A 14,092-nucleotide genomic window follows, 5' to 3' on the forward strand; every position below is an offset into this window, starting at 1 on the left:
ATTACTAGATTATATATTGGACACAGTTTATGTAGAAAGTATGTATGCAGGTTGTATCTGAATTTGGTGGGGTTATACGGCCTGTTATACATTTTCTATACACTAGCCTGCTATGAATTGACAATTTTATCACTCCTATGTAATTCCTTGTTCTTAGGACTACACTCTATGAAAAAAGGGAGGAAGAGATTGTTAGCAATGGAGTTTGACAGCCCCATTGCTATCAATATGCCCTATCAGGTCAACCTCCACGTGGTTCCCCCTGGAAACCATCGTAGACAATTCTCGTTGAATTCATCACGATGGGCTAACTGACCTGTTTCATCCACATCTATCATCCTTCACTGGTGCCCTATCAGCGTAAACCGATAGCGCGGATTGGGTCACTATTTCATTATCACCTATAAAAAAAAAACTTTGTGAAAAAAAGAAAAAATCATAGAATCACGCGTCTCGCGCAGTAGCACACATGAAAAATACTACGTATAAAAATATTGTAGTTGAAAACAAAAACTATTTGACCTTCAATGAGAGTATCTGGCAGGTTTTTATATTTATTATATATACCTTTTTTTTTTAAATTGAATAATAATGACTTTTTGTTTGAGCTTTACTTGTGTCACTGCTCAGATCTGAAGTATACCCGTTCTGAAATTATTTTATTACTAACAAAAATATACAACAAAAAAGCAACAACAAAGTGTGTTCCGTAAAGTAGGTCCGTGGTGCTCAGTTGTTGCTGCAGCTTGAAGCGCTGCAGAGCTGTTTTCCAGCACAATCCATGGCATCCCAGGTACAGGAGTTATAATATGTATGTAGTATGTACACTACTAGTATAGTATTATATTATCTGTGGTAGTGTATTGATATTCTACACGATTACATCACAGAGATATATATAAGTCTAATAATTGCATATATCTATATATATATATATATATTTACATATGGATACAAAATATTGTATATATATGTATATATATATATACAAAACAATCATCAGCATTTCAGCCATTATCCGTCCACTGCTGGACATAGGCCTCTCCATAGACCGCCATAAGGAACGGTCCTGAGCCGCCTGCACCCACTGACATCCAGCAATGCATAAAAGGTTGTCACTCCATCAAGTAGGGGTGTCGTTCTACACTGCGTTTGTCCGTACGTGGTCGCCACTCAAGAACCTTCCTTCCCCGTCGGTTGTCGGTTCTACGAGCTATGTGTCCAACCCATTGCCACTGCCGTTGCCACATACAAAATAATCCAAAAATAAACTTATAATTTTTTTTTAATGAGTGATAATGGAATGGTAACCCCGCCTGCGCTATCGGTATACACCGGCGGGGCACCAGTAAAGAATGATAAGTGAGGATGAAGCAGATCAGTTAGCCCAACGTGACGAATTCAACAAGAATTGTTCACGATGGTTTCCAGGAGGAACCACGTGGAGGTCGACCTAATAGGGCATATTGCTAGCAAGTGAGGGGTGACAGGTGAGGATGGAACAGGTTAAAGTAACTTCTTGTGGCGAATTCACTAGGAACTAATCATATTATATTAAATCTTTTAATGTGTCCAATGTAAATTACGTACAATAAAGATTTTACCCACCAGAGGGAGCTTTCGTACAAAAGTCATTTGCTTGGGCACCTCTGTCCCATTCGTGTTTTTGCCGTGAAGCAGCTATGCGTGCATGGCTGTGGTCCGCTGTATGTATGTATGTATGAGTTGTCATTCCGAGCACACCGCTCTACCGATTTCGCCATTGTCCATACACACCGAGCAATGAATGTCTATTTTCCATTAATTTAACATAATGTATTGAAAACGTTGTGTTTGTCCGTCCACCCACGTACTTGTGATATGAATGCAGAAATATTTATTGACTAGCTGTCTCTCGCGGCTTTGCTCGCGTGAAATCAGTACGTATATAGTGTGATAAGTTAAAATACATATAACCTATTTGTATAACAAATTTTATTAAAATCTAGAACAAGGTTAAACCCCTTTAACCGTGAATGTTTTTTATACCATTAAGGTGGCACACAAGCTTACGGCCCACCGTGATGATCGCGTGCAATATCAAGGGCATTACGCGCACGTTGTCGACCCTGAAGAAACCTAGAGGGCTTTTTAGCCCTTTTTTGAAGAACCCCATGCTGTAGTTTCTTGGAAAAACCTCGACAGGGAGCTCATTCCATAACCTGAGCGTGAATGCGTGAAAAATATTAATAACACTGCTCTTTTATTCATAAAAACTGCAACCTTCTACGAGCCTGTTCTTAACCGACTTAAAAAAAGAAGGAGATTCTGAATCCGCAGGAACCTTTAATATATTATTGTACATATGTTACCGATTACTCGAAGACGCCTCGACCGATTCGGAAGGTTCTTTTTTCACCTGAAAGCACTTATACTTGCAGATTGTTACATTAAAATACATAACTAAATTTTTTAAATAGAAAATTTTTATTGCGCCACTATTGAAGTCGGTTTTCTTTTTCTTGTGGAACCCAGTCTTGTAACTATGGAAGTGTTCCGTCGTTGTCTTGTAAATTGAGAATTCAGCGCTTAAGAAAAGGACAAAACATCTCAATAGCTAAAACAGGTTATACGTTTTATGGAGTTGGTTTTCTAGGAGAAATATCAAAAAGACCACAAGCCAAATATTTGTAGTACAATTTTTATTGTTCTTACAAGTGGCACATAGCCCTAAGAACAAGGAATTACACAGAAGGAATGATAAAATAAAAACTGTAAATCATACGGCTGCCTCCATTCTTTTTATGCAAATAGAATTAGTAAAAAGATGACGAAAGATACACCATCAGTTGCTATTCTTGTCAATTCATAGCAGGCCAGTGTATAGAAAATGTTTGATATGTCAATTATTTGACAATAACAAATTTTACGCTAGTAGATTATTATATATTGGACACAGTTTACGTAGAAAGTATGCGAGCAGGTTGTATCTGAATTTGGTGGGGTTATACGGCCGTATATCTAACAATATACAGGTCGACGTCCACGCGGTTCCCCCTGAAAATAATCATGATTAATTTATCGTTAAATTCGTCACAGTGGGCTAACTGACCTGCCTATTCATCCTCACCTATCACCTTTCACTGATACCCCGTTAGTGTATATCGATAACGCAAGTGATAGCATGGTAACCCCACTTTCATCCATTAAAAAAAAACTCAGCATATGTCGCAGTTTCATATCTGAAACTACGACGCTGATTTTCAGTAGGTCCTAAATACGTAACTCGCGTATTTAGCAATCAATAGAAAAGTAGAATCCAGTAATGAGCCGGTGAGCGGCCGGCGGCGGAAGGAGGCGGAGGCGCGGCGCGGGCTTTACCCGACGTGCGACGTGTTTTGTAACCTCATTACAAACAGCATCCAGTCCGGCCACGCCGCGGCGCCGCCGCGCGGCCAGTCTTGCCGCTTGGAAGCCTGTCCCCGTCCTGTACCTACACAGGGAAATCCAAATAGTCGGCATACTTTCATCATCGTGCGATCATTTCTTGTAATTTATTTATTTATGTAAACTTTAATGCAGTGTTAGTAATGGGGATTAGCAATCCTATTACTAGCTATAAACTCTATCAGGTCGACCTCCTCGCGGTTCCCCTCGAAACTATCATGGTTAATTCCTGATGAATTCATCATGATGGGCAAACTGGCCTGTTTTCATTCTCATCTATCACCCTTCACTGGTGCTCCGCCAGCGTATCCCGTTAACGCAGGCGGGATTACCATACCATTTTCACTCATCAAAAAAAACCCTGGAATTACCAGTCAGATTTTATTTCATTTGATAACAAGGTTTTTTTTAATAGGTGATAATGGAATGGTAACCCCGCCTGCACTATCGGTATACACTGGCGGGGCACCAGTGAGGGTTGACAGGTGAGGATGAAAGAGCAGATCAGTTAGCCCATCGTGAATAGAACACGATAGTTTCCAGGGTGGACCGCGGCGAGGTCGACCTGACAGGGTGTGTTGCTAGCAATGGAGATACTAATCCTCACATTTAACAATCCCTTCTCGTCTCTGATAACAAGTTATAGATAGGCATTCAACATCACAATAAGACTACGACCGAAGCCGCGGGTTGCGTATAGTTTTAATCAATATTCTATAAATCCAGTTAAATTTAGACTCGGTTATGTTGTCGGCACCGCCAACAGTAGGGTTGCCAACTCTCGATAAGACCGACCGGGAGTATTTTATGTGTTAGAATTTTATCGAGAGGGGAGGAGGGAAAACATTAATTTTCGAGTTTTCGAACAGCATCTAATATTTGTCGATTGGGGTAAAAGGATTGTTAGTAATGGGGTCTAATAGCCCTCTTGCTAGCAATATACCCTGTCAGGTCGACCTCCACGCGGTTCCCCTGGAAACCATCATGGTTATTTCTTGTCGAATTCATCATGGTAGCTCAACTGACCGTTTATTCTCACCTATCATTTTCCACTGGTACCTTCTCGGTGTATACCGATAGCGCGGCCGGGGTAACCATTCCATTTTCACATATAAAAAAAATTGACGGTTTTCCACCACAAAAATTTTAGAATGAGAAACCCAAATATCCAATTGTTAGTACTTGTAACTCTCTCATTTGGTTTCTTTCATTACTCCATACTTGCTCCACCATGCTGAATACACGCTCGCATGGAGCATTAGAGAAGCGAGTGAGTAGCGACGGATGCATTTAATAAAAAAAAAATCCGGAGAGGTTATTACACTCCGGGAGATCGACGGGTTAACCATTATTACCGGAGTCTCCAGGACAATCCAGGAGTGTTGGCAACCCCGGCCAGCGGGCACGAAGAATTCAAAGTTCATCGCAAAAATGATTAAAAACATATAAAAAGTTAAGTACACGGAGACTGTTAGTCGAATTATGTATACATATAGCTATATTATATCTATATTTTAAACCAAATGCGAGGTATATCACGGAACTGTCGGTTCTGTAGGAAAAAAACTTTTTTATGTACATTTATACTAACATTTTTTATACAACTTAAAATGGTAAACGAGCTGACAGCCCACCTGATGGGAAGTGGTAACCGTCGCCTATAGACATGAGCAGTACCATGGACATAACAGAGTATACTATTTCGCCCATGATACCCCCCATGCGTTGCCATTCCTGAGGGCTAAGGTGTTATTTCTCTGTACCCTGTAAATTCATACCATATCCCACCCTTTAAATTGAAACACCGCCATGCAAACACAACAGCTTCACGATAGAAACACGAATGGAACAGAGGTGACCAAGCAATCGACTTTTGTACAAAGTCTCCCTCTGGTAAACATTATTGTACGTATGTATATCTCAATATGTATTTAAAAAACGAACACAGTTTCATGCCTCCAGCGGCAACGCACAACAGCCCAAATGAGAGGCTAAGTGCGGAAAACAGAGTCTTTCTTACATTCATGCCTCCAGTCAAACTGTTTATAATTACTCCTCTCCATCCAAAGGTTGCCTGCAAGAGATCGCTCTCAGCGATAACGCCACCCATTATTTATATACTCGTATTATACCACATAACTCCGTCAGTTGTAGACAGACTTTAATTTTTTTTTTTTTTATATTAATTAAGGATATATTTGCAGATCAGTTCCATAAAAACTATCAACCTCGGTCAATAGTTTAGTTTAAAAATTAAAATAACAGATTTTATCACTATTGAAGGCGGTTTTTCTTTGCTGGACATCATTGTTTTGTAACGGATGATAATGGTATGGTAGCCCCGCCTGCGCTAACGGTATACACTGGCGGGGCACCAGTTAGAAATGATAGGTGATAGGTGAGAATGGAAAGGCAGGTCAATTAGTCCAACGTGATGAATACACCTGGAATTCAGCACGATGGTTTCCACACGGAACCACATGGAAGTCGACCTGACAGGGTATATTACTAATAATGGGACTGGTAGTTCGCGTTACTAACGATACCTCCCCCCCCCCCCCTGCTGGACATAGTTTAATTATATGCACAATGAAGGTAAAGACATTCTATGGCATTCATGGTACTGTGCTGTGCTGTGCTGTGTATAGACGTCGATTACCGCTTTGTGATTATAATTCACCGGCTTGTTCACCGTTCCAATATTGAACAAGACAATTTTTTTTATTACTGGGGGAAAAGGGATTGTTAGTAATGCGGATTATCAATCCCATTGCTAACAATATATCCTTACAGGTCGACCTCCCCGTGGTCTCTCCTGGAAACCATCGTACTGAATTCTAAGTGTATTCATCACGATGGGCTAACTGGCCTGTCTTTTCATCCTCACCTATCGTCCCTCACTGGTACCCCGCCAGCGTATACCGTTAGCGCAGGCGGGGTAACCATACCATTATCATTCATAAAAAAAATATTACTAAGTTAATCTGCATACTACATTTACATACATACCCATCCCTTCCTAGCCCATGGGTGTCGTAAGAGGGGGTTAAGGGAACTTAGTCGAGGAATAGGCAGCTGCGTCTCTCTTAAAACATCACTAAAAGTCTAGGTAACACCTTAGGCGTCCTTAGGCTACGGTAACTCCGTTTACCATCAGGCGCGCCGTATGCTTGTTTGCTACTATAGTAGTATAAAAAAGTGCCAACTAGTGGCGCTCCCCCCTTCCCCCCTATGTTCAGTTAACGGCTAATGATGTTAATGATACTCTACGTACTGGTATCTATCTTCACGCTAGATCACTTGCAATTACAGGGTAGGCAGAAAGAGCCGGGTGCTAAAAGGGGCTCTATCCTTACACACATCTCTTGCTTCATCCACTTACATTACTGTCATGCATTCACACCGAGTCAGGTAAACAATTTATGTATTTTAAAAATAATGGATTAATTAAATAATTTATTTCACTAACGATCCCTAAAAACGTGGAAACCCAAACATCATAGCTACCCATTATATATTCATAAGTGAAGAAACAAAGGGGTTGGTACCACCCTAAAATAAATATTGTACGAACTAAAGGGTGGGCGTATCGTAGGGGCGTTTCATCCCCTAATCCCGCCCCTACGCGATCCCACCCCCAAATCTGTTCAGTTCGATACAGTCTCTCCAAGTAATAAGAGCTCCGATAATTGATTGCCCGAAATTTGATGGTTCAACGCGGCAGTGGGTGGATTTTGTGAGAACTTCAGTGCCTTGTGTCAATTCAATCGGATACCTATATTGTGTGTGGTACTAATTAAGATTACAAATTAGGTAAGTCATTTATACTTTTAGAGGATGAAAATGGAATGGTAACCCCGCCCGGGCGCCCGCGCTGTCGGTATACGCTAGCGGGGCACCAGTGAGAAATGATAGGTGAGAATGAAAAAGGCAAGTCTCTTAGCCCATCGTGCTAAATATACTTGGAAATCAGCACGATGGTTTCCAGGGGGAACCACGTGGAGGCCGACCTGACAGGGTATATTGCTAGCAATGAGACTGGTAGTCCGCATTACTAACAATCCCTTCCCCCCAGTAATTATTACCATTTAAAGCATGAAAATGGAATGATAACCCCGCCCACGCTATCAGTATTTGCTGGCGGGGCACCTGTGAGGGATGATAGGTGAGGGCGAAGCAGGCTCATAGTGACTAATTAACCAGGAATTAAAGAGGATGGTTTCTTGGAGGGATCCCTTGAAGCTCGACCTTGGAATCCCCATTATTTCCCCTATCCCTTCTGGACTTACCACGTGTGACTTAATAAGTGACTTCATTCTTTAAAACTCTTACTACGTGATAGATATAATGTTTTGTTTAAATGGGGTTCCGGGTTCAATTCCCGTTTGGGCCAATTTTAAAAGCGATCTTTTCTAAATTGGCTCCGATGTTGTGGCTGGTGCCAGAAGGTATTGGTTGTGCAGTTTCTCTGAACACACGGTATTTTTGTTCGTTCGTTGTTCATTAAATTCAGAATCTTACACTAGTTTTTCTTTACGCAACTCAAAATGGCAAACAAGCTGACGACCCGCCTGATGGAAAGTAGTAACCGTCGCCCATAGGTATAAATACGTCACGGATGCATTGTGATACTCCTGCGTTGCTATTCCTGACGGCTACATTTTTTTTTTACTGGATGATAATGGTATGGTAGCTCCGCCCACGGTAATGGTATACGCTGGCGGGGCACCAGTGAGAGATGATAGGCGAGGATGAAAAGGCACGTCAGTTAACGCATCATGATGAATACACCTGAAATTCAGCACAATGGTTTCCAGGAGGAACCACGTGGAGGTCGACCTGCCAGGGTATATTGCTAGCAATGGGAACGGTAGTCCGCATTTCTTTTTATGAGTGATAATGGAATGGTAACCTCGCCCTCGCTATCGGTATACGCTGACGGGGCACCAGTGAAGGATGATAGGCGAGGATGAAGCAGGTCAGTTAGCACATCGTGACGAATTCAACGAGAATTGTTCACGATGGTTTCCAGGGGAAACCACGCGGAGGTTGACCAGATAGGGCTAGATATTGCTTGCTAGCAATGGGGCTGTCAAACTCCATTACTAACAACTCTTTTTCCCCGGTAGTCCGCATTAGGTACTGCGAATCCCTTTCCTCCCAGTCTAAGATATTACGCCTCTGTAATACCCTTCAAACCGAAACACAGCCGTGCGAGCACAGGAACACGAGTGGGACAGAGGTACCCAAGTACCTCAGTATTTAGAAGTTGGGGGTGGGGAGAGATTGATAGTAACGGAGATCAGCAACCCTATTACTAGCAATATACACTGTCAGGTCGACCTCCTCGCGGTTCCCCTAAACCTTCGTGATTGATTCATTGGTAAATTTGTCACGATGGGATAACTGACCAGCTTCATCTCTCACTGGTGCCCCGCCGGTGTATACCGATAGCGCAGGCGGGGTTACCATGGATTAAAAAAAAATGTAGAAGCAAACAACACCGCTGCCGACGCGTCAACATTTGCGCCCGTCGTTACCTGTACACAATCGAGTCTGTAATCAGTTTAAACGATTCAAAAACCTTATGACAACTTCTCTGGCTACGAGCAAACATACGATACATGCGACATACTGAAGATTTGCTCTTATCTATAAAGGGATAAGGTGTATAATAGAAGGGACGGGGTGTCGGACGAATGTTGCGGTTTGCTAAAATGTAATAATATTTTTGATGGCGCGCCGCGGGGTGGCGCGCGTGCTGCGTACGGCTTGCACGCGGCTCGTACATTTCAGGACAGTTCTTTATTTTTGCATTTTCAACGTATACTTGTCGCGTACTAACTTATTTATTTATTTATTTATTTAGATAGATAGATAATTTATTTGCATTACTTACAGCATACAAATTATAACATATATACAGATATACATAAACAGCGAGATAACATAAATGATTAAAATAAAATACATAAAGCCAAATACAATTTTTCCTTTTGCGCGTGCGCCATAACAATACCAAATGGTCACAACTCAGTTTATTGCTTCGCCCTCACTTACACATACACTAAACAAACTTTTCACTCGATAGTATCATTCATTAGATATATAATACTCTGTTTCATAAGAAAAAATGTAAATTATACATGTTAATATGACAAGACTAGTAGTAACAAAACAACATTTTTTTTTACAAATTAGAATAGCAAACAAATTGACGGCTCACCTGATTGAAAGTGGTAACCGTCGCCTATAGACACGAGTAGTACCATGGACATAACAGAGTATACTGTTTCGCCCATGATACCCCCATGCGTTGCCATTCCTGAGGACTCAGGTGTTATTTCTCTGTACCCTGTAAGTTCACTGTCGTATCGCACCCTTCAAACGGTAACACAGCCATGCAAACAACTGCTTCACAATAAAAAAACACGAATGGGACAAAGGTACCCAAGCAAATAATGAAAAAAATTTTTTTATACAACTTAGAATTGCAAACAAGCTGACGGCCCACCTGATGGAATGTGGTAACCGTCGCCTATAGACATGAGCAGTACCATGGACATAACAGAGTATACTGTTTCGCCCATGATATCCCCCATGCGTTGCCATTCCTGTGGACTCAGGTGTTATTCCTCTGTACCCTGTAAATTCACGCCATCTCCCATCCTTCAAACCGAAACACAGCCATGCAAACACAACTGCTTCACGGTTGAAACACGAATGGGACAGAGGTACCCAAGCAAGTAATGAAAATAAAATTACACAATTATATAATAACATTATTATTTAATTTTAAATTAATTTAATTTATTCGTAATCGGTTCAGTAATTTATTTTTCTCATTAAAATAACTAGAGTTTCGAAATATAAATTACTTGAATATCGCCACGGTTGTAGCTGGTTTTTTTGTAACACAAACTCAAAATATCTCAATCATAAATAGCTAAACGGATTCGAATGAATTTCCATACACAAACAGACGTAACATTTTAGCATAAATGAGTTTTTATACAACTAATTAATAATTTAAAAATCTAATTTAATTCAAGGTGTTCAGAGGCAGTTACGTAACATGCACAAGTTATATTTCCCAGTACGTACGCATACATTATCAAGTGACCTCTGTATCATCACAGTTCATACAATTACATGGGTATTTCCCGGAATATTCTGTGATAAGAATAATTAATCACACATTTATTATAATATATTTATTTATTTAATTCTTTATTGCACCCGAAACAAAGAAATATACAATGGCATACAAACGATTCATGCAGGATCAACAAACATGGAGTTCTTCAAAAGGGGGGTAAAGAGGTTTCTTCAGGGTCGGCAACGCGCGCGTTATACCTCTGGTATTGCAGGTGTTCATAGGCTACGGTAATCATTTATCATCAGGTGGGCCGTATACTTGTTTGCTACCTCAGTGGTATAAAAAAAAATTCAAATGAAATTCAGTAGCATGAAGTACAGATTGAAATATATACATAAAGGTACAAATGGCGGTCTTATCGCTAGGGCAAACTTTGGTTAAAGGAGAACAGATAGAAGTGGGTAGGTGGCACAAGAGTGAATTCATAATTTTTACGATTTATTTACTACTAGCGGCCCGTCCCGGCGTCGCTTGGGTGCACTATTTTACATTTTAAAAAGTGGCCATTAAGGCTGCACACGCCACGGAAGCTTAAAAATGGATCGTAGCGTATACTATAACCTGCCCAGGAGTATGAAGAATAATTGTACCAAGTTTCGTTAAAATCCATCGAGTAGTTTTTGTTTCTATAACGAACATACAGACAGACAGACAAAAATTTTACTGATTGCATTTTTGTCATCAGTATCGATCACTAATCACCCGCTGATAGTTATTTTGGAAATATATTTCATGTACAGAATTGACCTCTCTACAGATTTATTATAAGTATAGATTTAACCGATATTTTTAACCGGCGAGGTTAACTGGGTTATCTATTAGCTTCTTAAGACTTCACGTAAGTTCTTTTATTATTCGATGAAACTATAACGGTAGCCTCGCCTGCACAGTTGGTGCACGCTGGCGCGTGAACCACCAGAGAGGGGTGACAGGTCAGTTGAGCCATCATTATGAAAGAAGCGTTGAAATTACATACATTTATAATACGTATTTTATAGTTTTTTTTTTTTTGAATGGATGGCGATGAAGTGGTAACTCCACCCGCGCTATCGGTATACACCGGCAAGGCACCAGTGAGGGATGATAGGTGAGGATGAAGCAGGTCAGTTAGCCCATCGTGAAGAATACACGTAGAATTCAGCACGATGGCTTCCAGGGCCGACCACGTGGGGGTCGTCCTGACAGGGTATATTGTTTACTAGCAATATGCACTACCAGTCTCATAACTATGAGACTGGTAGTCCGAATCACTAATAATCCCCTCCCCCCCCAATATGTGGACTTACGACTGATATGATAAATACTATGTGGAATTATACCAACTGTTAACATCTAGTATATATACTTACCATGTTTCTAATAAATAAATATTGATCCGTTTGTTTAGTAATCATTCATTCTGGCTCGTTCGTTCGAGATCTCTCGCTCCCGCCACACAGCACGTATAACACGTCGTCACTCTATATAAAGTTTAAAATAATAAATATTCAATATTACTAAGTGCATTTGGACTTTACATCCGCTACAACCTGCATACCATAGTAAGGTATATAAATACTATACAACGTTCATTTATTAAAACATCGCATCGTTTGCACAGTCGAGTAAGACCATCCGCTGTTCCCCGCCGAGCGTGGTCGCTGCAGCCTCGCTGCGTGCCGGTGACATCTTGTCTCCTTTCATCCTTTGACGGCCCCTCCCCTCGGAGACGTCACCCCCCTCCCTTCCCCGCGACGCCCCGCACCGCAGGCACCACCCGCCGGCAGCGATTATACCAACAATTATGTCATAACTAGCTTCTGCCCGCGACCTCGTCCGCGTGACCGAGATATGTTCAATGACCGGGATAATATTAAGCTATTAAACACTGCAATACACTCCCGCTTGACATGAGATCTACCCTGAGCAAGCCAGCTTTTAAACACAAATTGCGCACCTTCGAGTATTTCTTAGAAAAATCACTTTCCCTTTAAGCCTCTCCTGCTGGTTACTCTAATTGAGTCTTAGATTACTATTTGCCCTTCTATTGCAGTTGTTTTATTTAATTGTTTTATATAGTAATATTTTATGTATGTATTGTATGTATATCTTTATTTACTTAATATATTATGTGTATGTTTATATTATATGAATTTATAAAATATTGCTTTGTTTTCTTCTCTATTTAATAATACACCGCCTACTTATTTCTCTGTTCGCCCAATGGTCGACTGGTAGAGAACACCGTCCGGTGTTAATTCCGCCATATGTACGTAGAGTTTTACTGTGCATTAAAGTTTAAATTAAATAAATAAATAATATGGCCTGTTTCAAAAAAATTAAAAGATAACCCAGTGATGGTGTGGGGAAAGGGATTGTTGGTATTTGGAGTCTTACTGCCCAATATAATACAGTATAAACTGTCTACTGTCCACTGCTGGACATAACCCTACCCACACCCCTACGGGTTTTGCCAATAGTTACCACGCTTGGCAGGTGGATTGGCAAGCGCAGTCAGGCTTTTTTTTATTTTATTTTTTTTGATGGGTGAAAATAGTATGGTAACCCCGCCTGCGCTAACGGGATACGCTGGCGGAGTAACAGTGAAGGGTGATAGATGAGAATGAAAACAGGCCAGTTAGCCCATCATGATGAATTCATCGGGAATTAACCATAATAGTTTCCAGGGGGAACTGCGAGGTCGACCTGGTTGGGTATATTGTTAGCAATGGGATTCTCAGTCTCTTTTATTAATAATCCCTTTCCCCCCACCGCAGTCGGGCTTTGGTGATGTATAATGAGGTACGCTGTCCATCCCTCGACCATTAAGTTCGCTTAGCCGCCTCTTACGACACCCACTGGAAAGGAAGGCGTGGTCCATTCTATGCTAGAACCACACGGTGGAGAATGGCCACTCCTTTACCCAATATAATATATATAATAAGACCCTATCGAATCAACCTCCACGTGGTTCCCTCTGGAAACCATTGCGGCAATTTTTTACAGAATGTATACAATTTGTACAATATGTGTTTTTGTTTAATACATCTTTTTTTTATATAACTTTGAATGGCAAACAAGCTGACGGCCCACCTGATGGAAAGTGGTAACCGTCGCCTATAGACATGAGCAGTACCATGGACATAACAGAGTATACTGTTTCGCCCGTGATACCACCCATGCGTTGCCATTCCTGAGGACTCAGGTGTTATTCCTCTGTACCCTTCAAACCGCAACACAGCCATGCAAACACAACTGTATTTTCTAAAGTTATTATTATCTATAATGAATGTTTTGTACTCGTACCTAATTAAATTACATAATTTACATGCCGTATGACGGTGAAACATATCACACTACACTTCTACAACATCAAACTTACAACTATGGTATACCTATGTTTGTACAAATATATTATTGATTGATTTCAAATGAAATCAACATTCAGTCACGCATGCCAATGGCAGCGGAACTAAACAAAATAATTGTAACGGACTGACCGAAGCAAAATTTCACGTAAATAATTTA

At 40.8% G+C, this 14,092-nt stretch overlaps 1 protein-coding gene across 2 annotated transcripts in view; it reads left to right on the forward strand.

Annotated features, from left to right (window-relative positions):
• Nucleotides 1-615: 615 nt before the first annotated feature.
• Nucleotides 616-14,092, forward strand: part of LOC113516496 (transcriptional regulator Erg-like) — a 38,939-nt gene continuing 25,462 nt past the window's right edge. Inside the window, exon 1 of one of the 2 annotated variants that reach the window (XM_031911924.2) lies at nucleotides 616-793. The gene's annotated coding sequence lies outside the window, so the exon portion shown is untranslated. Of the gene's footprint in view, nucleotides 794-7,098; nucleotides 7,240-14,092 lie in introns of those variants that run through there. The other variant, XM_052892286.1, reaches the window with a different exon arrangement.

The sequence above is a fragment of the Galleria mellonella genome, unplaced genomic scaffold (genome assembly GCF_026898425.1).
Source record: "Galleria mellonella isolate WM207_F2 unplaced genomic scaffold, CSIRO_AGI_GalMel_v1 utg150, whole genome shotgun sequence".
Taxonomy (NCBI): Eukaryota; Metazoa; Arthropoda; class Insecta; order Lepidoptera; family Pyralidae; genus Galleria; species Galleria mellonella.